At 49.5% G+C, this 25,619-nt stretch overlaps 1 protein-coding gene across 4 annotated transcripts in view; it reads right to left on the bottom strand.

The window, feature by feature from the left end:
* The window catches only part of LOC132911176 (protein tiptop), an 89,738-nt gene that overhangs the window by 50,239 nt on the left and 13,880 nt on the right, over nucleotides 1–25,619 (bottom strand). Inside the window, exon 1 of one of the 4 annotated variants that reach the window (XM_060967590.1) lies at nucleotides 7,553–8,083. The exons of the other annotated variants lie outside the window; for them this stretch is intronic. The gene's annotated coding sequence lies outside the window, so the exon portion shown is untranslated. Of the gene's footprint in view, nucleotides 1–7,552; nucleotides 8,084–25,619 lie in introns of those variants that run through there. 4 annotated transcript variants of the gene reach the window in all.

The following is a 25,619-nucleotide window of genomic DNA, read 5'->3' as shown; positions in this document are numbered from 1 at the left end:
GTCTCGCGTCGTAAAAGCTGGAACTTAGATCGACGAAGATTTAACCCTCGTTCCTTGATCGCTGCGCGTAAATAAATTTCCTAAAACTTGGTCGAATTGAAACGAAAGGTGAAATAATAACGGAAGAAATATGGAGAAGTTTGTTGAAATTCAGTTGGTAACCGCGTTACGGATTTAATGAAATTCGATAATCTAAATCGACTAAAAGGAAATTGCGAATGAAATATCGCGTTAACGCAATCTTGGTCGTTTAATGGGTTAAAGAGGAAAATTTCGCTAGAGGCCCGTTCGGACCCAGTATCTGCCGCGTACGTAAAACCATCTGCCTTTCAAGGGTTATATAGGTAGCGTTAGCAGGAGAAAAACGAGAGAACGGACTTTTGTACGATCGCGTTTAGTCGAATATCGTAGGAATAAAACCATACCGGTCGAATTATCGTATTTCACGCATCTGCCTTTGATAAACCATTAGCCGGGATCGTTGCGACCAACGCGGTAAAGAGACAAACTACCGTTCGTGTTAAATAGACAATTTATGAACTCGATGCTTACAACGGAAACGATACGATATCGTGGAACGAGCAGAGCCCGGTTTTCGATTGTTCGTCGATGCATCGCATTTCAGTCGACCTATCTTCGCGGTCAAACTCGTTATCGATAATTAAAAATTGTCAAACGCACTTTGGCCGAATCGACGCGTCACAACCCGCGCGGAATCCAGTTCGAAGTAGCCCGAGGGTCATCGCGAGTAAACCAAGGGAAAAGGGAGAGGGGCGGAGGGAGCAAGTCGATTATACATGACTGCACGATCATTAGCCACTGTATTATTATTCTCTGGATATTAATTGATTTTGAAAATACAATTTTCTGTGCGACCGATCAAAACGCTGCACGTTTCCCCTTGCCCCGTGTCCCTCTTGCTCTGTCCTCCTCTTTAGTCCCTCTTTGCTACGAATTCTCGCTTCGATCGTGCGTACGCGTGCTCATCCACCCAACATCGCAAACGTTTCGTTTTTGCTCTCTTGCCTTTGGCCTGTTTCCGCCATCATCGATACACAGTCTGTGCACGCTCGCGAAATGATTAGGAAACGTTAACGAAGCAGGGCGAATCTTGTTCGAAAGATAGTTGGTACCACGAAATAATTATAACGCGTTCGGTACGAGCGCGAGTGTGCGTGAAAAATAAGTCGAAGATACGATACGATGAAACGTAGAATTGGAAAATTTGAAAACCGTTGCTAGGTCGATGTCGCGCTTACAGATCCAAACATTTCCATCTAGATACCCTAAATCGTATGTTATTCTCTCTAGCTAATAGTTTTTCGGACCGCATAGATCTTCGCCAGTGACGCGTTATTCGAGCGAGCGATCTACGAGGCGTTATCTTTATCCCAAATTTACTATAACTATGCTTTTTCACATATATTTCGGCAAACTTTTTTTTTTTTCTAAATATCCGTATCGAGTAACTACCTGTCGTTGCAAATGCGTGTATTTTAACGGGCCCCTCCCAGAATATAAATAAACAGATAAATAAAATTGATTTACTATACGTGCAGTGCAGAACGAAAACAGGCGAAAACCTCGAACTGGAATAAGAATTCCCGTTTAAGGTGTCGTTTTCGAACAAACGGAATTTCAAGATATTCAGTTGGAAATAATTCTGTTTTATCCTGTTTTCTTCGAACAAAACGTGCCACGAAGGTATCTTTCGCTTAATCATCCGAAGCAAAGAATCGCAGCATATACGCAAAAAGCTGGCGAGTGTTTGAAAGCACATCTCGTTGGAGGTCGCGCACGTGGACGGCCGAAGCAGAAACGTCAAAACGAGAAAGGTACGCATCGATCGTAATTCGAAGTGCAACGATAACCTTTCGTGGTCATTCGTTGCGCGGCACGATTGCACACACGCGCAATCGATGCGTAAAAATGGAAATCGAGCGAAATGGATTTGTCGGGACGAAAAAGCGGAGCGGGTAATCGCGCGGGGCCGAAAGAGAGACAGAGACGAGCGGACGGACGGATAGGCAGATAGATGGGCGAAGGGGGAAAGGAGACACGCAACGAGGGTGGAAAAGAGAAAGAGAACGGGAACAACCGAACCGCCGCAGGTCGCGGCAAATTAGCGCCATCACGGCTGGCTAATATTTTTTTGCGTTCACGGAGGGTGACGCTTTTTTCCTTTTTTCTCCATTTTTTTCCCTCCTTTTTTTTTTTTATTTTGTCGTTGAATTTGTTTCTTGAATGACGTATGTATCACGATAAAACCCATAGTACGTTCATCGAGTGGCATGATTTTGATCAAAGAGTTTTTTTATCGTGAAATTTAACGAATAAATATTCGAAATGGTTCGCCGGCCGCCACGCTCGCCAGTACGTGTGTGTCCTTCCGTGCAAGACGAAGTCTCGCTGAAATCGCTGGAATAACCGGTGGTTCGAGGGTCCCGTGAAATTTCGCGATCGGGTCGATATCGGTTCAAAAATATCTTCCTTTTTTTTTTTAACAGTTCCATTTCCGTCCACGAGTTACAGACACTTGCTAATTTTGCACGCGAGCTTCGATGAAACGGATCTCTAAAACGAGATGTTTAAAAGATTCTAAATAATGTAGTTTAATAGGATCCAATAATCATTTTCCGCGTAATTAACACGTGCGAGTTCGTAGAACGTTTAAAGAAGCAAGAACGTTACGCGATATGCTAAAATGTACTAATCGTCACAATACCAGTTATAAGTAAATTGAGCAATTTTCCACTGAGTTTTTATACGCGCGATTATATTCATAAAAATATGAACTTTCATAAATCAAGTTAATAAAGTTAGATCGACTTTGTAATTAGATACAATATAGATGTATGCATTAATGTATTTATGCGTTATCTTAAGTATATTAAACGATCCGTGACACACACGCCTTTTTGCATATAAATATTGATATTTCCATCTCCGGAAAGATTATTTTCCTAAAGAATATCAATGAATAACAAAATAAAAGTACTTTGTCGAAGATAAGTCAGATACAAATGGAATATTTACTCCGCGCAATATTTACATATAGTTGTTGGAATAGGTCGATAATACCGTCGAGGGAAGGTGCGTTGAAGTGCAGCCCATAAACAACAGACATATTTTGAGCCAGTAGGGTTGGCGCGGTAAGAAGAAGGGAAAGTCGGTTAGCGTGCGTCGCTCGAGCAAACGCACGTCGTCTTTATATTACGCATAGGCGACCAACGAGTTATCGAACGATCGTTATTCGACGATTAACGACAATTTAATTTCTCTCGCGCGATCGAATAACTTTGCTAACTGTCGCGTGAACGATCGATCGCCGAAACGCGAATGAAAATTGGATTCGTCAGGAGTTGATCGGTGCCGAAAGGTAGACGAAGATAGGACAAACGAGAGGAAAGGACAAAAGGGAAGAGAGAGAGAGAAAGAAAAGGGGCGACGTAGTTGAAAGGAAAGCTGGTAAAACGCTAAATACCGGCGCAAGGTTAGCGATCGTTCATTGAAACGTTAGGTGGTGGATCGGGTGCGGCGTCCCTTGACAGTTTACAGCCACCGGCCGCGCGTTCGTTTACCTCGGTAATAATCTCGTCTTTCTCCTCAAGATCCTTCGTATCTCTAGACGGATGGACGTTCGCCGTTTACGAGATCTTTACGATCGGGCGAGATTTAAATGTGCGCGTAAAGCTTGGCTGCACCGCCCCTTCAAACGTCACGGAGCAGGTACGAGCCCGTAAACAAACCGTCGAATCGTTTCTTCGACGTGCGAATCGATCGAATTTTTCTTTGCCTCGTCCCAAAGCGAATATAAACGGCGTAAATGTGATCGAAACGAAAAGTCGATCGAAGAAGCTCGCTTACGAAGATTCGTATTCGCGTTTATTTCTGCCTGTTTTTATCGGCGGACAAAGTACATAGATGCGAGAACAGGTATAACGTAGTTGGCATGATTTCGAGTTTATTCCTAACGAGGATGTATCGAGGACTGGATGGAAAGCATGGCGAAGGGAAGAGGGGAGAAAGAAGAGGAGGGGGGGTGGTGGCGGGAGACGCGGCACGGCGAATGTGTGTGCAAATGCTGGATGGCGGGGTAAAAGAGAGAACGATGGACCGAGACGGGGAGACCAAGAGACCGAGAGACTGGGAAGTTGAAAGAGAGCCCCCGAAGGCCCGAATATCGATCTCATACATAATTAAATACCGACCCGGCGGAGCATCACAAAGAGAGCTTACTTCGGCTTTGATCTGCTGACAGACGGGGCCCGTCATCGCAGACTTCAATAGGCGCTACTGAATCGCGGGGGTGTGCTATTGACGCGGCACAGCTCCAACACGCCAGCTTCCAACTCCGGTTCGCGTTCCCGCGGCTGACTTCGGCCGCGTACTCCTACAAGCTGTATCTCCACGCTTGTTTACCGTTCTACACTTGTCGCCTACTCTCCTACAGCCATGCATTCCCTCCTACATATACGTATCGGGTAAATGTTCGTTCAACCGGCTGCGAACGCGAGCAAATACGTTATACGGATTAAAGATCGAGCGAAGCATGACTTCGCTGTGTTGACCTAGCGCGCGATTTAGCTGCTCTTCGGGTATCCTCTTGCATAATTGAACCACGTTAGATTGCTGTACGAGTTCTCTTCGTCGTGACGGATTTTCTACAAACACGATTTATACCGTCCATCTATATGGATATCGCGCTGTGCGTCTTTCATCAAATTTGGATTTATACGGCGAAACAACTTCGTTCGCGCGATCTCGTCGGAGGACACGGAGGTTCGCGTAATACAATTTTAGGCGATTCTCCTCGCTGCGATTTTTCGTTCTCACGTTAGATGTTCGCGTTCGGGCAAGTGGATTCCGTCGACGGGAATTTTCCATATCGACGCCGCGTTTCTTTTCCGTATTCCTCTATCTTTCTGCGTAATTCGATATGGGCCACGGCTGATCTGTCGATAACGACGATACAAACTCAGAAGTCCGTAATCCGTCGATTTACCGATATCGTTGGTGAATAAATTATTATACGAGAGGGTCATGATCTTAGAGACTGGCTTCTTCGTTGATCCGATTTTCATCGCGGGACGCGAATAGAAGCATCTCGTTCTCACCTTTGCCAGAAGCAACGGGTTTGTTGCCTAAAATTTGCTACAGCGATCGTCGATGTAAGAAAGCATATTCCTAATCGAACTTTAGAATGACGTACGGGTTTTCCCGGACACAATGACGTCAGTAATGTCAGTCACGCGTCAAGCGCAGCTCTGTAGAATTGACGTCTATTAAAAAATGCAGAAAGCCATTTCGATCGCGAAGTCGACGAAACAATAGGAATCTCGGCGCTCTCAAATTCAGAATGCTCGGTTAAATAAACGCCTTATACCCTTGATCCTTGGTTTCTCCACGACTCACACATCGACTCGGCGAGTAAGTATATAATACGTGTCTCGAAAGCGTCTCACGGTGACAGGACGGATTTAATCGCGTCCAATGACGTCATTCTTGCTCGGTTTTAAGTCGATGAATTTTAACGGTGCGCCTCGCTCGAGAATATGTAAATACCAATTTATGACCAGTCAAATCGATATTTTTCGATGCAAACGATACACGCTGATTCCGATCGCATCATTCTGTCGAACAAGAAACAAAGTATAGTCGTGGGCTCGAATCTCATTTTTATCTGAATCATCGTCGTCCATATTTTTCCCAACGTTCGATCGTCCAGCTATCCTTATTTTCTCAAACTTTCTACTCGTAAAATTCTACGTATTAGACTCTATACGTATAATTTGTTCCGATATATTCGACCGTACGTTCGAACGTATTCGTCAGAATGACAGTTTGCCACAGATCGAGCATCGGCTGTGACCATAATGATCTTTGTCACGCAGTCAACCATACTTATAAAACCAGAGATATAAACTGACGAGATCTATAACTGTTGCGATGACACATGGATAATTATGTTACGATATCCTGTTTTCCATTATCGTACGAGAGGCGCGTATTAACCAATATAAATAACTACACGCAGAATCACCTCGATATACGATAACTTCTTTCAAACATTATCAAGCAGTTGATGCAACGCATCGTCGTTTTAATCTATGGCAATAGAATTAAACAGTATACCGAGGTAGAATAGGCAGCAACTTTAGTTTCGGGCGAAATTTCGCGTAGACGAACTTTCTAGACGAGCGTGTCTGTTCTACAGTAGCGTCTTTCGCAGACACCTTTCCGACAGACCAGATATTTCCTGAGAAGCTGAAATCGCAAACGCATTTCGACCGTCACGCACCATACCACGATCGTTTCTTTCGTCTTGTCGCTTGGCGATCGATGATTCGATCGACGATTGAGATTAAAATCCGATGGAGAACGCTAACGAATTAACGCGAAATCCAATGGCGCGCGTTAATCTAAAGGTAAAAGTACGAAGCCCTCTTTGTCTACCGGGACGATGGTGTCGTGAGACGCAGCTTTGGACGATCGCAACGAGGAAAGCTATATGCGTCGACAGTTATCTCCGTCGCAAATCACGGTGCGTGCCACGTGGCAACGCGTCGAGCATCTCGGCAAACAACGATGGCACGTTTGTCGCGACGTAACCGCCGTGGCGCGCCGCGCGAACACCACGGCCGAGTTCGTCGCCGCTTGTCTGACCAGTGACGGGCCGATCCCCCTTCGCGTTCTCGCGTCTTAATCTCCTTCTCCGCGTCACCGACTCGAAACGCGTTTGTCAAACACATCAAAGACGACGAGTCCGTGCAACTCGTACAGATGGACGACGCACGTGTGAGTCACCGACTGCTACGAACCGTTTAAAAATTCGTACGTACGTAAAAATGAGTCGAGTTACTCGTCGATCGACGCGTTGTATACAGTGAAAGAGGAAGCGTGTACGAAGGTGCGTTGCGTACGGTTGTTTGTTCAAGCGTGGATATGTATCCGTTCGAGTAGGTCATGTGCTCCTGTGGGTGTATACCCTGTACGTATATGCGATGGAGGGAGAGAAGAGGCGAGGTGGGGGACGGTTAAAAAGAGAAAAGTGGCAAACGACGAAGAGGAGCGAAAATCACAACGACACGCATGGACCGAAATAAAAAATTGAAACGCGATGCCACGCGACTTTCGATCGATAACGGAAAATCGATTCTCGGCGAGTGGTTGCCTTCGTCGAAGCTAAAGGGGGATGATGCACGTTAAGAATGGAGCTGCACGTTCACGAGGGTTAAACGTAGGATCGCGCGTACTGGACGTTGGCGCGCAAAATAATATTCCCGTTGACCTTATTTAGGAATCACGCCCTGGGAATAGCGAGGAAGAATCGACTACCGTCTACCAGCAGCGGTCAAGTTTGTCGGTTGGTCAGAGTTGATACCGAATGTGACGAGAAGAAGGAACGGGTGTCTCCGTTGCTTCGATCAACCAGTGGCTATACATCGACGGGAGGAGAGATACGAAGAATGTCGAAAGGGAGCTGGCCCGGAAAGCGAAAGAAAAAGGCGAATACCAGGTTGAAGGATGGATACCGAGAAAACAGACTCACCGTGAAGTAGTGGTTCCAGTGCGCAGGAAACGTCAGTCCCGATGAGTCCTTCGCTCCGTGGCTACGTCAGGAGCGATTATCCTCGTTACGAGTATGGGTGAAGCAACGCGGCGCTTGGACGACGAGCATCGGAACTCGCGTGTCCTCCGTGATTCCCTCGACACCATATCACCGCGTCATCCTCACGGATGTTCCACCAACGCAAAGACAATAAAGACGCACCACTCACTCAACTGGCTCGGCGTTCGTCGAGCCGCCTGTCACTCCCTCGCAACGTTTCTTTCTGCGTTCGGGTTCGCGCGCGCCTCACCGACCATAATAACTATCTCATCGTCGCGCGATTTTCGTCACGGACCGATCGAACGTAATTTCCCGTTGACCACGACACTATCGAAGACAGACGAACGAGCACTCGGGCACGAGACGAGTCACGATTTCGCGGTAACATGCATGACTTGCCGACGAAACGGAGCGAAAGCAAAGACCCTCCCACGACGACAGCACGTGGCGCACTGACGGCTCCGCGGTCATCTTCCCCACCTCTGCCCCCTCCACCTCACCGTCGCCGCCGCCGACGATGCACCCCCTACCCGCCCCGCCGCGGCCAGCCAACCCCTACCTCACCTTCCCCTATGCCATCCCCTCGCCCCTGGCCACGCTTCCCCACCGATTCAGCCCCGCTCGCCTCTCCCCGCCCCTCTGCCTTGCTTCTCTGCACGCTTCTCCTGCCACCCTTCTCTCTCGCTCTCTCGCTCTCGCTCTTTCTCTCTAGCTCGCTAGCTCGCTCGCTCGCTCGCTCTTTCTCTCTCTCTCTCTCTCTCACTCTCTCTTTCTCTCTGCATACTCTCGTCCCATTCCGAGCCCCGCGCCAAACCGAGTATCTTTCCCCGTCTGACCCCTCACCCACCCTAACGTCCGTACCCCTCTACCCGCGGCCCTGACCTATCCCCACCCCTGCCACGCACCGGCTCGACGTATTTCTCTCCCCACTAGCGCCCCATTCCACCCACGCCCCCATCCCACTCTTGCCTGTTTCACGAAGGAGACTCTTTTCCTTGGTCTCGCGACTTCTTCTCCGTGTCTTTCCGTTTATCCTTTCTATCCCTGCTTTCCTACCCGCTCATCCCTTTCGCTCTACTCTTCTCCCCCGTCTTCTCACGCTGCTTTTCACCTTGCTCGGTTCATCCCCCCGGACATCCCCCACCGTATCACACGCTTCCTTTGTCTTTTCCATTTATTCCTTCGTTCGTTCGCCAGTCGATCCGACTCGTTCGTCGACTCGTATCGTTCTGTTCGAGCGTCTCGCTGGCCGGCATTTTTCTCATTAGTTTAGCTCGTAAGAGAATTACGATGTGATCGATCATTTTTATACTCGCACTCGCGCGTCTATACGTATATGCGACCGTGTGTTTTTATTCGCTTATATGGCCGAGGTGTTTTCTTCGAAGGTAGTTTGCGCCTTTCGGCGTGATACGCAGCGCGGATGGGGTGAATAACGCAGGACTAACGAGGTGGAGAGCGAGAGACACAGAGAGAGAGGTAGAGAGAGAGAGAGAGGGGGGGGACGTGTAAGAGAAGAGGGTCGAGTCAAAACTTTCCAGTCGACGTGGCCGCGGTGGCCCGTTGACGAGGAGGACAGCTATTTCTAGGTGAGAATTCCCAAGATCGAAAAGAGTCACGGTGACGCGGCCGCGGTCGAAATTACGTAATCCTTCGCGACGATCTCGTTAAAGTTGCTTTCCTTAAGAGTCAAATTTATAAACGGTAATACGATTTGCTTAATAATGATTTATTACACGCTTACGATACCGTTTGTAGCCGTAAATATTTCGGCGATGACATTTATTGCCCGAGTGTAACGGCAGTCGGTACACACCCTTTCGTCTCAGAGGTTTGCTAGCCAAAGTTCCTCCGCAGTTAGGCTTACGCGAGGCGGATTAACGTTTGACCAGATTCGAAGGGAGCGCATAACCACGCGGCACGCGTGCCGCTGCGTTGGAAACCGCGAATCTTTTGTCCGGTCGCATGCTCCTTAATTTTCCCCCTTTTCGAGGTAGGAAAGCTTGCGACCTTAAGCGATTGCGGCGAGGCAGAGTGGCGCAGCGCCGAATTGTACGTGCGTTCCGGTGGCCCTTGTTAACGCAGGAATGTAAATCAACTCGTAATAGCGTGGTTGCCGAGGATTAAGCGGCGCGAGAAGACGAGAGCGAGCGTGGTATGACGCGGCGAGAAGGTACGAAGTGTCGGCGAGGCAAGACCGGCGTCGACGACAACGAGCACAGCTACGACTACGACAACGACAACGACGACGACGACGACGACGACGACGACGACAACGACAACGCTACGGGCTACGATGACGTCGAGGGCGACGACGGCGACGACGTTGGCGACGGTAGTAGCGGAGGGACGGGGATGAGAGTCGATGGGTGGGAAGAACGGCAGCACCCTCTCCTCGTGCCCCGAAGCATTAGGAGTTCGGTAATAAATCTCGTTGAAAAAACACACGCGCGTACACGTACAGCCACGTACACGAGTGCACGCGCGTCCGTGCGCGTATGCACGTATTCTCGAGCAGGGATCTCAGACTGTTCCGCTCTCTTCCGCGCGCGTCTATCTCGTTCGGTTCGTACATCTGTGCTCTGGGAATGCAACGAGCGCGAGCAAGAGGAAAGCCAGTAAAACGTAAGGAAGGAGGGAGCGCGACCCCCTCCAAAGCTTTAGATCTTTCCTCGTCTCTTCGTCGCGGAGCACCGCGTCCGACGGCAACGAGGTCGACATGATCTATGCACGCCGTGCAGAGGCGAGTGTCACCGTTTGCTTGATGCATCGGTCCTCACCTGAGCCCTCCCCTCGACGTCGTTTCTTGGCCGTGCCCACATCGACGTCCGCTCGGCCCGCGGATCGCCGATCGCGCGTCGTCGATCGTTCGTAATTCCGCGTTAACGAGTTTCGTCGGCAACTTTTTCCTCTTACCTCGCCGCTACGTAACACCGCGAAAAACCGTGGTTTGGTTTGCTCGTGGAAAATAAAGGAAAGGGCGAGGCGATAATTTGAAAAGCGATTACATCGTTTGACGGCGAGAGCGACGAAGAGATAGAGGAAGGAAGAGACGAGACGAGGAAGGGAAGAAAGACGAGGAGGGGCCAACTTGGAGAAGAAGGCCAGACGCGAATAGTACGACGACGATGGTTACATTCTACGGATCAGAGAGCTCGATAGCGTGCCGAAGTCGAAGCGAACGGCAATAAATCCATTTTTCGTGAAGGGTCGGTCGAGGGGCGAGAGCGAGCCAGGGTCTGATTAGCAGCCTGACTCGCCGTACAGGATGACAGCCGGTGAGTTATAATATTGCCCATCCATCTATTTATCTACTCCATCGCCTCTCTTCTCCCCAATGTTACGTTCCTGGCATCCCTCTGCTCCCTTCCTTTCAGTTGGCTCTCGCGCGCGCTTCTTCGCCTCGAACGTGGTCGCACCGATGCGACTTTACTCGGTGTACGCCAAATATCGAGAACGTCCCTCGAGACCTACATGGATAGACGCTGGCCGAGTTTACGGAAATCCTCAAGATGGCCGTGCGGACGGCTGTTGTTTGCTGTTTCGAAACGGTTCGTCGTCGTCGTCGTCCATCGAGGATTGCCAAGGAAAGAATTAAGCTCGCGTGACATCGCGTCGACGGTGACCCCTCGCAAATCTTACCCAAGGCGAGCGCCCGGACACCTCTCTATACATTTTCAACTGGAAAGATGCGACGCGACGCGACGTCCGAAACTTTCGACGGGAACCAGTTCATATATCCGAAGTATGGCTGCCATAAATAAGCGACCTGTCCGTTTCCTCTGTTCGCCCAACCTCTTGCAAATCTTTCTTCTCCTCTCTATCTAACGGGCTGCTTCCGTCCTTTTCTCTCTCTCTCTCTCTCTCTCTGCCTCTCTCAATTCCCGAATTTCTTTCGACCGTAATATCGAGGTCGTGCGTAGCAAGTTAGTCGCCGAAGAAACTATCTGCACAAGCTCTTACGGAGGAACGCGCGGATGGATATGTGCGTGACACGAGCTTTTCTCTTCCGTGTGACTCGCCTCTTCGATGTCACGCACGAAAACTAAACCGAACGATCGAGCGAACGATTCGCCAATCGACGAACGATAATCGAGTGGCTACGTCGATATGGTTAATTCAAAATCTAGAGAAAGTTAAGTTGGTCGCAGTTTGTTTCTTAAAATAGCGAGAATATAGGGAACGGTATTAGAACTCTATCGATATCCGTTACAAATTGGACGTTGCTTTCACATTTTTGATTTACTTTATTACGAACCCGTCACTCCATTCTTCGTATATTATATAATGTAAAACGGTTGATCAATTATTTACAGTTGTCTCTCTTAAAGGCGAACATACCTGCAAATTCTTATTCTTATTTTCCAATGTTTCTTATAGCAGCTCATTTTCGAAATTTTTCGATAATCGATGTTCCGATAATCGAGAGCCCGCTGCACTTATATCGGGAATGTTATATTCGAAACGTTAAATTTATACACCTTATACTTAATTTGAATCCTTTCTGCCTGCGAAAAATATTATATAACTTTTGAAAATGGCGCAATAATTTTCTAAAAACGTGTCCATACGTTTCTATCTGCGTTCATATAAAACGTATTTTTCTCTTGTTAACGAAGATTCTTATCCCTTCAGCTTTCAGCTTCGAGGGTACCAAAGCGAAAAGGTTTAACATTCCATCCAACATCTTGTACGCCCTTTCGTCACCCCTGCTCCCGTGCATTACCGTTTCTTCCTCGAAACTACCGCCGTAGAAATTACACGTGGCGTGGCTCGATTTAGGTAAATCATCGACGCGACATCGACAAACCCCCGGATCGCTATGAAACGAGTCGTGTAAAGAAGAAAGAGGAGGATGAGGAGGACGAGGAGGAGGAGGAGGAGGAAGAAGAAGAAGAAGAAGACAGGACTCTGTGATCGCGGTGCGGTCGCGTTTCTGTAGTCAGATATCGGGCGAACGAGCGAGCAAGAGAGCGAATGGAGCGGAGCGGGAGTGATTTATGCTAAGTCGCTGATGCTGGTGAAGCGGGGGCCCGCGTGTACGTTCTCGGGCAGCCATCTTGGGGTCCCTTCGTTTCTCCGAGGACTCGGATCGATTGACAGACCTGTGCCCGATTGCCGCTTAACGAACTCTCTTTTCCTCCGCGACGCTTCCCTCGTTTCTGTTTTTTGCGCCCCGATTTTTCTCTTCTCTTCCAACTTCCAGTTTCTCGAATCGCCTGCCGTTAACTTGGGAATCGCATTGCAAGGCGTATTTCGTAAAACTGTCGTTGCAAAGAGAACGCCGTCCGCAAAGTAATCGCGCGTTACGCGTAGCTGTAATTTGGATCGGTAAAACGGATCAAATTCCGCTAGGGTACGATGTTGATCGCTTAAGGCTACGGTTACGGTGGATGCACGTTCCGACGAGTGAAACATCTGAAAAGGCAAGTGCATTGGTACTCGTAGGAATCTATATGTTTGATTGCTCCGACGTATTCGCCGGAACAGCATCCACGAGCGAAACATTTGAAAACTGGAATGCATACAACTCGTAAGATATTTATATATTTGACACGTGCCATATATTCGATTGGTGGGACGTATTCGTTAAAACGGCAGTTCGTCGGAGCTGGAGTACACGCTGTCATCGTATCCCGAGATACGATGCGATAGAAAGTAAAATTTGGCGATCGAGCGTAGAACGTGGTAGGAGTCGTGACTGAATTTTCTCGCAGGCCAAAAAGTTAGACCGAAAGTCTCGTATGTCCCCGGCATTCCATTCTTCTCGTCTAGCTGTGAAAACCGCGCCACCGTCCGTTCTGATTTCTATCCGTCAGCGTTGGTCAGATTTACGACGTCGCAGAGGGGCCCGTGTGGCCCTGTCGGAGGGCCCGGGGGTCCTCGTGCAACAATGAAACCACGCCATTTGTCACAGAGGCGCTTCCTCTGCTTCTAATAAACGTTCGTCCTACCGTCGTAGCATAGTCGTGCTGCAACGTGCAGCACGGATCGACCTTTTGCTTTTGCTCCAAGGATCGTGATCTCTCGAGCAACCACGTTCTTTCTCTTTCTCTTTCTCTCCTCCTCCCCTCTGCCCACCCCCTTTCACTCCTTTTCTATCGTCTCTCTTCGTTTCTCCCGTGCGACTCGCCTTTTCGTCCGTCCCTCCCTTCCATTTCACATTTCCTTTCTCCTTCCAGCTTCTCTCTTTTCCGCTCTCCACAGTTGCTGTCTGCGCGGCGCGCTCTTTCTCGCTCCCTTTCATACTTCGTAAGGCTGTTCGTCCACTCGCGGTTCCGAAAGAGACACCGAAACCAGGAGGAAGAAGGAGAGCTGGAAGCAGAGGTAAAGAGACACCGAGCACGATGGGATACACATCGTGCCCACGTTCGTACTTTCACATGCCGGCACAATGCACCGGACCATCGAGAGGAATTGTCATACAAATTGTCGCTTATTCAACGACGATGCTGAGGCGAGGATGTACGGCCTACGAGCTGGTAGCTTGAAAACAACGTCGTGCCGCCTTTCAGCCGAAGCCTACCGTTCCACGGAACCACGACGAATTCGATCGAACGCGACGAAAACGTGGTAGATGGCTTGGCATTGGCACCGGGTCGACAAGAATTTTCTCGACGGAACGAACTTTGCCGTGAACGGTCCGTGAGTCAATGTTGACGATTCGCGAGGATGAGTTGAGTGGAATATCGCTCGCGAGTTTGCTGGAGCCTGTTCGCGTCGCCAGCACGAGGGATGAAAGACGCGATCGCGGTAGCCTGCCTACCGTTGCTGGCTTCGTAAACTGAGGTCATCCATAGTTCCCAACCGCCAGATTCTTTTTTCTCCCCAAACGTCACCGCCGATATTTATGGCGAGCCATAGAAGCGAGGGGTTCGACTACTCTATGGGTCTCGCTACACGGTAACAGCCGAACAGGGGCCCCGACGTAATTCTGTCAGCGTCACGCTCTCGGGCCAGCTCGACCTCGAAACAGCCAACGAAGAAGCAAGAGAAGGAAGAAGCAAGAGAAACGAAAGCACTCGCAACTCGGAAGCGGGGGAGAGGGTAAGAGATAGGGATTAAAGTGACTGGGATCGCTTCCAACCGGAATATCTTGGTGGTAGGAAACGAAAATTCTTCGGAGCCATTCCGTACGTACGCCGATCCTCCGTGATCATCGGTCAAGGTTATTGAGCAGGTATCACTGCGTGCACCTTGCTGTTGAGTTATAGACGCGTATGTACCAGTTTACCCCCCGCTTTTCCTCGGTTTGTTCCGTGACCTTTTCTTGCGTGCGGCATTCTCATGGTGAGATACGTCGATACCTTGTTCTTCGACGTCTGAGATGGGAAAAGAACGTTGTTCGGCATACGCGTAGGACGACGTGCTTCGTGTTTCTTGCTTCGAGGAGGTCTCGACTAGTCTCGAGCAAGTCGAAAGATTTATGCGCCGCGCACTTTTAATAGGTATGAAAGCCGAGTTACACGTCGTGGGTGAGGAAACGTTTCACCTTACTCCTCGAAGGGAAGGGAATCGCGATAACGGCGTCGGGTTCGATACGTTTTCGACAACGTGGACCAGACGTCGTCGCAAAGTCGCAACGATGTTCGCTCTTCCTTCGGCGAAAATCTACTTTGTTTCTCGGTTCGCGCGGACCGATGCGTGCGAGAAAAGTTTATCGACGCGTTAAGCATCGGGCAACGGGCGAACAACGATGGCTAAACAATACGTAGCCGCGCCTTCTGCATCGAGATAAAATCACGATCGTGGATGATTGCGGTCGCCTGGAAGAATCCCGTACAGCTACGTTTTCGTATCGAATCGATTTCATAGAACTGCGATCCGGCTGGTTACACGACATTATAGAAAGGAAATCACGTGAGAAGGAACGCGCGAACGGATGGATGGATGGATAGATGGATAGAACGTGGAGACGGATGGACGGACGGACGGACGGATGGATGGATAGATGGATGGATGGATGGATGGATGGACGAGCGCGAAGGTGCGTACGGAACGATCAGGTTTGAGCAGCTGTCTGCAACCACGTCACTCAAGTTCACTGTGTCGGGTTCGTGGTGGAATGAATGCCTTTCATTATGAGTCTTATCTTCTGCCCGATCTCTCAACCCTTTCTGCCTCGTTCGTGCTCCACTCCTTTCTTCGTTTCCTCTCTTTCTCTCGGCCTCGCTCTCCGGTAGACTCGATAGAGCCGGCACTCGCGTTCCCGGAGGATACGACGAAGAAGCGGAAAGATCGCGTCAGACGAAAAGAGAAGGAAAACGTTATCGTCGACCAAAGCACAGCCCTCTTTATACCTGAGTACCGCGAGATTTATCGTGGGTAAACCTGCCGACTTTTTCTCTTTTCTCAACGGAGCATCGGCAGCGACGCACCGACCGGTCTCCAGGGTCGAGCAGAACGATAATTAGAAGGATATTTCGCTTCCACGCGTGATTCGATCGATCGACCCACCGACCAGTATCGAGGGAAAACCAGCCAACGACGTGTCGGAAGTCGATCGGCCCGCGCAACTTTTACTCTTCGAAAAGGAAACATCGATCTCGTGCGTTACGGCTATCGCGAAGAAAATCCTTTACACGAATACCTCGCAGCGATTAAATATATCGATTCACGAATGAACGAGTAAATTTCGGTCTTGGAATACGGTTCATTTGTCGGAACATGGCAAGTAAAGTTCATAGTTGCGAGGCTAATGTCGTTCCAAAAAACGAAATTGATTCGTTTCAACGTTTATTTACACATATAACGGACCAGATCGAGAAATCGTTTAAATAAAAATTAACGCATAGCAGGAAGAAACACGTTGTCGTACATGGACAAGTTAAGACGAAGTGGCTACGATAAGAGACCTTTTGAAATAAGCCAGCTCATAGAAATATGCGACGTACTACATGTACAAACTCTGTTTCACGTACGATCGATTCGACCGTCAAGATCTAGCACGCGCTCGATTCGTGCGCAACAAAGATGTCTCGATCGTAACGTCGAGCAATCGGTGTCTCGCTGTAAGATTGATGGTTCGTCCAACGAAAGGCTAATTCTCGGTATGCGAACACGCGTGCATGCGTTACATATATATATATCCAGCGCAGAGGCTCGAACAGTGGCAGAGAAGGCTAATCGCGTATAACAACCGTACGCAGCTATGATCGATAAGATTTTTAATAAGAAATTCGATCTTTTATTTGTTAGGACGTTCGCGTCTCCCAGTTACAACTTCTGGCAAAAAGTTAGAAGAACGAATACGAATAAACGGAATTGGAATGTGGCGAACCATAACGATCGGCCAACCATATCGGTGTGCATCGTCAACACCTTTGATCTCGCGAAACAAACGTTTCTTGATCAGAATGCTTATTCTCTAGCCCCGTGTCACAGTCACCTGTGTTATATCACCGACCAGCACGAGTTCATCTTCCGGAGACAACGCGAATCTCGTATTCCCCTTTCGAGCGTGTAAACGCCGCGATAGCTACGGCGGCGTGCACGCGGTGACAAGCCGGACAGTTTGACACTCGACTTCCTAACGATCGGCGCGGCCTGTCGGAGAAAAAGGAAGCTTTGAATGCCGATTCTGCGGACCGCTTGATCGACGCGTCGTCTCCCTGTCAGGACTGTCTCTTTCTCTCTTTCCATATCCTAGATTTTCTTCTACGAGCCGCGGCTTTGTACGCCGACCCATTCGAGCTTAACGTTTATTGTTTGCGCGCGCCCGTCTTTGTCCTCCTCGTCATTCACCGTGAGCGCGCTCGCGGGAGCGCGCCCGGTGCTTCGCGTCGCACTGTTAACGCGCCTTGTTTTATCAACGAAATTCACGCGACGCGATGCTTCACGCGACACCAGCCCTTCCGAAAACCCGGTCATTTCCTACTTCCAATCACTTCGTCGCCGATTTTCACCGATCTCGTCGAAACGAAACACGAGACTCGACGAGGGGAATCGAGCGAGATGGGTATGCGATGATTATCGCGTCGTTCGTTCGAGTTTTCGCGATGACGCGAATATAACCGTTCGCGGACTGCGACGAACCCAGAAAGCAATTGGTTTCGTCGTCTTCCTCGCGACTCCGTCACTTCCAACAATTGACTTTGATCCGTTCGTGCGCGCGTAACATTGAACGCAATTACGGTCAATTTACGATGCCTCTCGGTTTCCCTCGATCCCTCGCCCCGCTCCAGTAACCCGACCGTAGGTGGAACGCGATACGCGATATCGGTCGCCGTGAAATCTTCTTCGAAAATGATTTTCCTTTTCTTTTTTTTTTTTTTTTTTTTTTTTTGGAAAGAGTGACGAACGTGACAAGAGAAGTTTGTACGATTGGATGCTGCACAACGCGGCGAATACGTTCCTCGTTACACGAAATCCGAAACGTAGGAATTAAATGAACAATTTCTTTTCGGTACGACCGGAAACGTGCATCTTATAGAAGCGTAAAAAGCGTTAGACAGCAGTGGACACGTATACAAACGATTCGATGGATCTTTTTAATTTGCATGCTACGGACGAGTCGTACGAAAGTGCTACTAATTATTAAAAAAGGGATGACAAGAAATTTAACATATTTGGACGCAATTAATCGATATGTAAATAATATGGCAAATAAGATTACTTATCGATACGTTTTTCAACCGCTGTATCCCCCGCGTTATAGCTTCCACTGTACTATTTTTGTTTGTTTAAGGTAACGATATGTTTGCTCATCCGCGATACTTATCGTCACACGCGTATACACGAAGTCTCGTACATCGTTATAGAAGGCTAGTAACAATTTTTTGCTGGCGTTCTACGTGTATCTCGTTATACGGGTCCCCTTATATAGGTTACGTTTGTCTTTCAGAACGATAGAGTAAAGCAAAGTCCCGAAGGGAATTGGGCAACTTTCCCGAAAGATGGTAGGACCCGACGATCACAGGACTCCGTTTCCCTTTTCGTGATCGCTCACCGTTAGAGTCCGCGAATTCGAGTAGATGCGACTCTTACGTATGATATTACGTTCTATTAGGGTGGATGTAACTACCGAATGAAACGCGACAGCGTATGATAAAAGCGAAGGGCTGTCCTGTATAACGAGGGCAAAGCTATTCAATCGGCGATGAAATTGCCATTTTTGGACTTTTTCCCGTTCTACTAGTTTCTCGCTCGTAAAATCTTGTAGAACTCGCGAAACCCGTGTCACTTCCGTCTTTCGTTTTATACATTTTTTAATCGTTTCGGGCGTCTTTCGTATCGCGACGATATATATCGATATACCACGAATCATCGTAGAAATATTTTTAGCCATTCAAGAGGGCACAGTATTTTTCTCGGAGAAACAAGAGAACGATCGAGTTTCCGGAAAAGCAAAAAGATTCGATGCGTTCGAGTCCTTTGTTGAACGAAATATTCGTCTTATTATACGATTACAAAGACTTAAAGCCGCCTGACTCGATATAATTTAATTCGATTTAATCGGATCGAGTCCCTAATAACTTGTTTCGACGCCCACTCGAAGAACATCTCGAACCAACGAACAATACAATTACCCACTTCTCAATTATCTCGTTGTTTCTTTGCTTTGTTTAGCGAAAGGTGCGTACTAAATGAGCGGTGGCGAAAAATCGTGCACGTTCGCTTCGCATTGGTTGGCTCTTCTTGTTAGGGAAGAATCGGTGGCGCGGAAGATTTCGTAATCGCGAGAACGAAGGGACGAAGGGGCAAACGAAAGAACGTAAAGGAAGTGGGGATAGATGCGAAGGAGACGGTTTTACGTTCTTTCGGGAGCGTCGGATAGGGTGGTCGGAAGGGGTGGTTCCTACCGAAGGAAAATTTCGACTATAAATAGCAGTGTATTCTAAACGAGGTACAGAGAGCGCATTGGATCTAAATTATGAATTTCATCAGCGGCAGTCTGCCGTTTCATTCCGCGTTTTAGCCTCCTACTCGGGCTGCCCCTACCCTACCAAAACACTCTTCTCACCCCCTCGCACTCGCGCGCGTTCCCTTTTCGCCGTCCTCTTTCCCACCGTATCCCCTCGGTACTTTCGTGTCTCTTCTTGGTCGTCCGCGTTCGCTTTAGCCTTCGCGAGGTTTCCACGGATAGCCGCGCTCGTCCCTCGACACCCTCCTCCGCACCCCCGAGCGACCCATTTTACCGGTAGCGCGAGAGATGAAAAGTTCTGGCGAAGACATAAAAATGCGGCGCTGCATTTCCCTTTTAAAATAACGCCCTTTGCTCCTTTTTCAGTTTATTATTATCAAGTTGTGCAGGCGGTACGCGTTCGCCGTGGCCTTTCACCGTCTCGCTCTCGCGCCGTCGACTTTCCTTCTACCCCGGGACACTCGGGGCCGACCGTATCTTTGCCCATAACGCGCCAACCTCGCACCCTGCGAGCCAGTTTTCCCTCCCGTGTCTCGTCTCGCAACCGCTCGCGCAACTCTATTCGTAACTTCGCGTTTCGGAACTTGCCGTTATGAGAACGAACGTCCGATGTTTAGCGGAGTACGCGGCCACCGTACGCGTGCTTCTTCGACTTTTCACCGCGAAAACGGTCGATCCGCGTTCTACCTGGATCACTGTTCCGCTGCGCGGTCGCTGGTTTCGCGCGATCGTCGCGCGATCGATCACGCGCCTGCGCAGCGATCCAACGATTAGCCGAGGAAAATAAAAGTAGAAGGGGACAAAGGACGAATTTGGTTTCGTCAGCGTGGCGACCTTGAATACGATGACGAGTCCGTGACGCGAGAAAGCGCGTTCGGTTCGGTACCTCGGCTCTGCTCCGCGCGGCTAGCCTATTTATAGGCGGCCCGGCAAAAACACGAACGATGACGGCGAGGCGCGAAGTGCCTTCTCTGAACCACACGACTGAGTGACTGGAGAATCGGAGTCGGTGGAAGAGGAGGAAGAAGGAAGAACGAAAGAAGGGGCGAAGAACGGGGCGAAGAGGAACGAGGTGCTGGTAGCAAGATGATGCGAGAAGCGCAAACCTCGAGGAGACGAGTGGCGGAAGACGGGACGAGACAAGATGAGACGAGACAGCAGGAGAAGAGAGACGGGCGAAAGAGGGAGCGAGTCTGATCGGGAGCAACGTATGCGAAAGGAGGAGAGAACCGTCGATCAAACGTCGCGAACGTCCGAAGCGTCTGTCTGGAACGAAGACGTCTCCATCAGCCGTCAGATCGAGCCACACGTTCCTCGCTCCCCTCATTTTTATTACAGCATCAGGGCCGTACCTACTCCGACAAGCTCGTCGCGGTCCGACACAGACCAACGAAGCTGTCGATTCTCGAGTCGCGCGCCTTTTTTAAACGAACGCCAGCGAGACTCGTCATCGTCAAGCTGTGCGAAAAGTTTCGCGGGTATCGCCACAAGAGAAACGTCGCATCTCGGCTGGGATAATTTATGCGTTTCTAACATACTTATAAAGATACGTATATATATATATGTGTATACGTGTAGCATAGAACCTCTTTTATTCAGACTTGATTTCAGACGTACTTACTTTGGACTTTGATCGTACGAACGTGTGTTTTTATTACGATTAACCGGTCGTTTATATCGTCGCGATCTTGGACGATAATCGTCGCTGCTGATTCGTAGGCAAATGGAAAGACCAGAGTCGGTTGTACAGGGAGATTCGAGGCGCGTTTAGCGAGATTTGGCGAGAATCGGCGAGAGTTGGCGAGAGTTGGCGAGCAAGCGAACCGATAAAACGAGGAGATACGTGGCTGATACGGGAGCGACACGGTTCGTCCCAAAGTGTTGCGGCTAGTTGCGACGCGGTTCAACGTATGATTATCCGTTCCCCTGGGGACCGAGTCGACGGAAGAGAAACTACGCGGAGATGATGGTGCGCGCGAAGGGGATCGGAGGAAGAGGAGAAAAGAGAGGAGAAGAGAGAGAAACGTGGTAGGAGCAGGAGGTGTAGGATGCAGGGACGGTTATTAGTTGCCACGCCGTTGTCGTTTTATCTTCGTGCCCAATTAGCAAATATCATTCCGTAATGCAACGTGACGGGGCCTCCTCTGAAAAGAGTGCAGCTGCATCGGCATTAAAAAAAGGGTAGAAGAAAGCGACGCTCGAGGGTTGCGGGTAGAGACAGAAGCGGGGAAAAGGGAGCGTAAAAGAGGAAACGACAAAGATAGCGGGTTCGTTCGAGTTTTTTATTGACATTTTAAAAGGTGGCCGAATAATACCAGCCGACATACGTAATAATTATTGCCTTGCTCACTTGCCTCGCTACCGATCTGTAGGTAATAGGTGGAACGATCCTCGCGACCGGAGCACCACGAGAAAACGGCATCGATCGACGATTTTAAGCCATCCACGGACTTGCCCTGCCCCTTCCGGAACTTTACACCGAACCGTCTCTCCACGCTTGTCCGCATTATAAATTGTATAAGTAACGGTCGATTAATTACCAACACCGATGCGCCGAAACTCGTCCAAGATTCGATCGTTACGCGAGTCCCTCGGACGTCCCACGCGTTCTCTCCGAGAGATCGTTTCTTCGTTTCTCCTCGTCCCTTGCACGACCGTCCTCTTTCGATTCGAATCCCCGTTTAAAATCATCCTTGACGAAACTCGAGGAGCGCAAACGGCGATTTTTCTTTTTCTTTTTTTTTTTTTTTTTTTTTTTTTTTACAGGACCAACTAAGCGAAAGAGCGGAGGTGGAAAGGGAGAAAAATGGAGGAAAGCGAGCATTCGTTCGGTCGGCCAAATGAAACCGGCAGCGTGACTTAGAAGTCGTAACAGATCGATGACGATGACACCGGGCAGACGAGGAAGGCAAAGGAGAGGCAAGGATATGGCCGAAGAAACGACTGGTTGGCAGTGCACGGTGGTCAGTCAGGTCGATGTCAGCCCGCTAATTGGCAGCCGTGTCGCATAAAGGTAGCTCGAAGCCGGTTTGTGTAGCTGGCTGCTCGTCGCGTAATTCGTAAGCGGTTCTTGCCCCTTCTTTCGTGAATACTCTCCCACCCAAGCCTATCCTCCCTTCGTTCACCTTTCCCTCCTCCTTCGTTTCGCTTCGTCTCGTCTCGGGCTACTTGCCATCTACCCAAATATCTCTCTGACCGTTCGAAATGCGCTCGCGCTTTCGTTCTACACCACTGCGTCCCGACGCACCCCGTACCCGTCCCTCTTGCGAACACCTTTCGGCTCTGCTTCCCTTTATGCGTTTACGCGTCGCGCGTGGGCGAGTTAAACGGAATGGACAGCCTGACAGAAAGAGCGTCGACGGCAATAGGAGACCGAGTGAGTGACTGCGAGAGAGAAAGAGACAGAGACGGAGACAGAGACTAAGAGAGTGAGAGAGAGAGGGTGAGAAGGGATAAGGGGAGGTAGAGAACCGCGAGGGAGAAAAGGTGGCAGTGCACCGAGCGAACCGCGTATCCTCTGTGTTACATACCTACACCTACATACTCGAGCTCGATCACCGTTAACTCTTGTAGAACAACCAAACACTCTGGGTGGTCCTGAACGCGTACCGCTCCCACTTGGCGTGTATTAGTGGCTCGGTATCGAATCCGGCGAAAGAAACGGTTCGCGTTCTCTAAAGCGAAAGTCGAGCTAAACTAACGCCGGTATTCTATAGAAACTGGAAACATCTGTCGTCATCGTCGATGTATCTTTATCGTTGTCGTTTTCCTTGTCACCACGGCCGTCCTCGTGATCGCCGTCGGTGGTGAGCGAGATGAGCTGCGGAGAATAGCGGAGGGAAACTGGGAGAGTAGTAGGTGGAGGCGGCGGCTGCTATCTGCACCGCGGCTGACACCTGACGGATAGCCTGGCGTCGGCAACGCGGGATATTAATTTGGTAATTTATGAGGCCCGATTAGGCAGCGCTATCTGTCGAGCTAATGCGCGAACCGTTGGCAGGTCATCGCCAAAGGGCCTGTGCTTCGAGCCGCTAGAGGCCCTTCCACCGCAGGGATGTTTCGTATCCCGACTTCCGTTTCTCCGTAACATTTCCAATCTTTCGAACCGATTGCCACGCTCGGCTATTCTAGCCGTTCTTGTATCTCACCTTTCATCGAACGTTCCATCGATTTCTCTGGCGCGTCGTAACGAAGGAGGTGCGAACGGAAAACGCAACAACTGCCGCCTGCCTGTATATCTGCCGGTATATCCGTCCGCAGGATGCGAGTGGGGATAGGGGAAATGGAGAGATCGTTGCGAAGCTATAAAGCGGGTCTAGCATCGACCCCGATCGAGGTAGCAAAGCCGCGTTACTTCTGACACGTGATAGATGGACGTACAATGGAAGAACACGCGTGCCTGCGTGCGAGTTACCAGCTCGTAGCGTGTGGGTATCAACGTAGGTGGATGAGGATGAATGGCTCTCGTCAAACGGAAGGGACCGCCCGTCGTTTCGCGCCGTAATACGCGACCGCGTAAGAAGCACAGTAGGTCGGCTTATCGATGACCGGACGGCTACTTACCCACGAGAGAACAAGCCACTTACTGGGTTCAAAGTCTCGCGAGTTGTTTGTCACTCGACCCTCGACAGCGTCTCGGCCAAACACTTCAAGGTTACTTTCTGCGAGAAATTTCATTCGCCCCGTACTTTTTTCGCCAACGACGCTAACGCTTCGATCGATACGGCGTTTCTTCTCTTCCAAGGATATACGTAAAAGGTATATGCGTCGTCGAATGAGGCGGAACGTCAGCGATAGGCGAGAACGCGCGAACGCTAATTACGAAATAACGATTGACGCGTGTCGTAAACTCGGCGAAGAGGCCGATTTCCTGGCGCAACGCACCAGCTTGCATTACCGACCAGAAAACCGACATCCTCGTCACTAAGCACTATAGTTATCCTCGACAAATTACGTGCTCGCTTCAACCTGGCGTCGCCCCGTCGTTATCGCGTCATCTTGGCAATTTATCGATAGCCGCGAGCCAACCGGCGGATCAAAGAACGCAGAACGGGAACTCGTTGCGTGTCGCGCAACGGGCCGCGAATTTTCCTACGGAAAATCCTACGGATAAAAAGAATAATCCGTAGACGATCGACGAATAAAACGGAGTGGAACGATCGAGCTCGACTCTGATTGAAATTAGTGCTCGCGCGCGCGCCAACGAAGCGACGCTCGGATTCGGTTTTGCGACCGATCCTTTAAACGGATCGCGTCGGTGGCGCTCGAAAAATCAGAAAGTTCCGCGTTCGAACGGCAAAGACAATAATCGTGTGTAAACGAAAAATAGAAAAACGAGGGAAAAAAGGAGAGAAAACAACAGTGAAAAAAAAGGAGAAAACGGGGGAAAAAAAAAGGAAAATACTTTCAGCAGAGTGGTAGCGCGAACAATGGTAGCCACAAATCAACGGGATTATGCCACTATTTCACGCATGGCTATGGCCGGCTCGCATGATAAATCAAGCTGTCGTTGGGCCACAATAAACAATAACATTTGGACGGCCGGCTGGCGGGACGGCTGGTACGACTCTTCTTCACTTAACTCGGTCATTCGCTCGCTCCAGCGCACGCTCCGATCGCACGTGTTATTTCCTCGGCCTCGACGCTCCCGAACATACACCGGTTCTCGATAATAAATCGCTTCGGGAGGACATCGACGAGCGCGTGGGCATCTCGCCGGGCCCTGTCGTTCAACTTCTCGCTGGCTCTTTCTTTTTCCCCGTGCGCGATAACCACGTTATTAAATCTGTTCCGATAAAGAGATCCCGAACTCGACCAATTTCACCCATTACCGATTTCCTTACCGTTCGAACGAAACGTCGAACAGTCTGAAAGTTCTTCTCTCTACGCGTGCAACCCTTCGGAAAAACGTTTTCGATGCTACACCAAGGCCGTACACGATGGTATATCTACCTGTTATTCCGTACGGATAGAAACGTCGAATCGAAGAATCTGTTCGTCCGAGTATCTACATCAAGCTCGCGGACCGGTCGTATATGGCGATCGACCGAGTGGTAGACCGTACCGACCGACTAATTATAGCCTCCTATTTATTTTATTTACGCGTATGCGCGCGAGCGCACTTCTACACTCGCACACGCACAC

The sequence above is a fragment of the Bombus pascuorum genome, chromosome 10 (assembly GCF_905332965.1).
Source record: "Bombus pascuorum chromosome 10, iyBomPasc1.1, whole genome shotgun sequence".
In the NCBI taxonomy this organism is placed as follows: Eukaryota; Metazoa; Arthropoda; class Insecta; order Hymenoptera; family Apidae; genus Bombus; species Bombus pascuorum.
The sequence above is the reverse complement of the archived record's forward strand: the minus strand, read 5'-3'. Positions and strand labels throughout refer to the sequence as shown.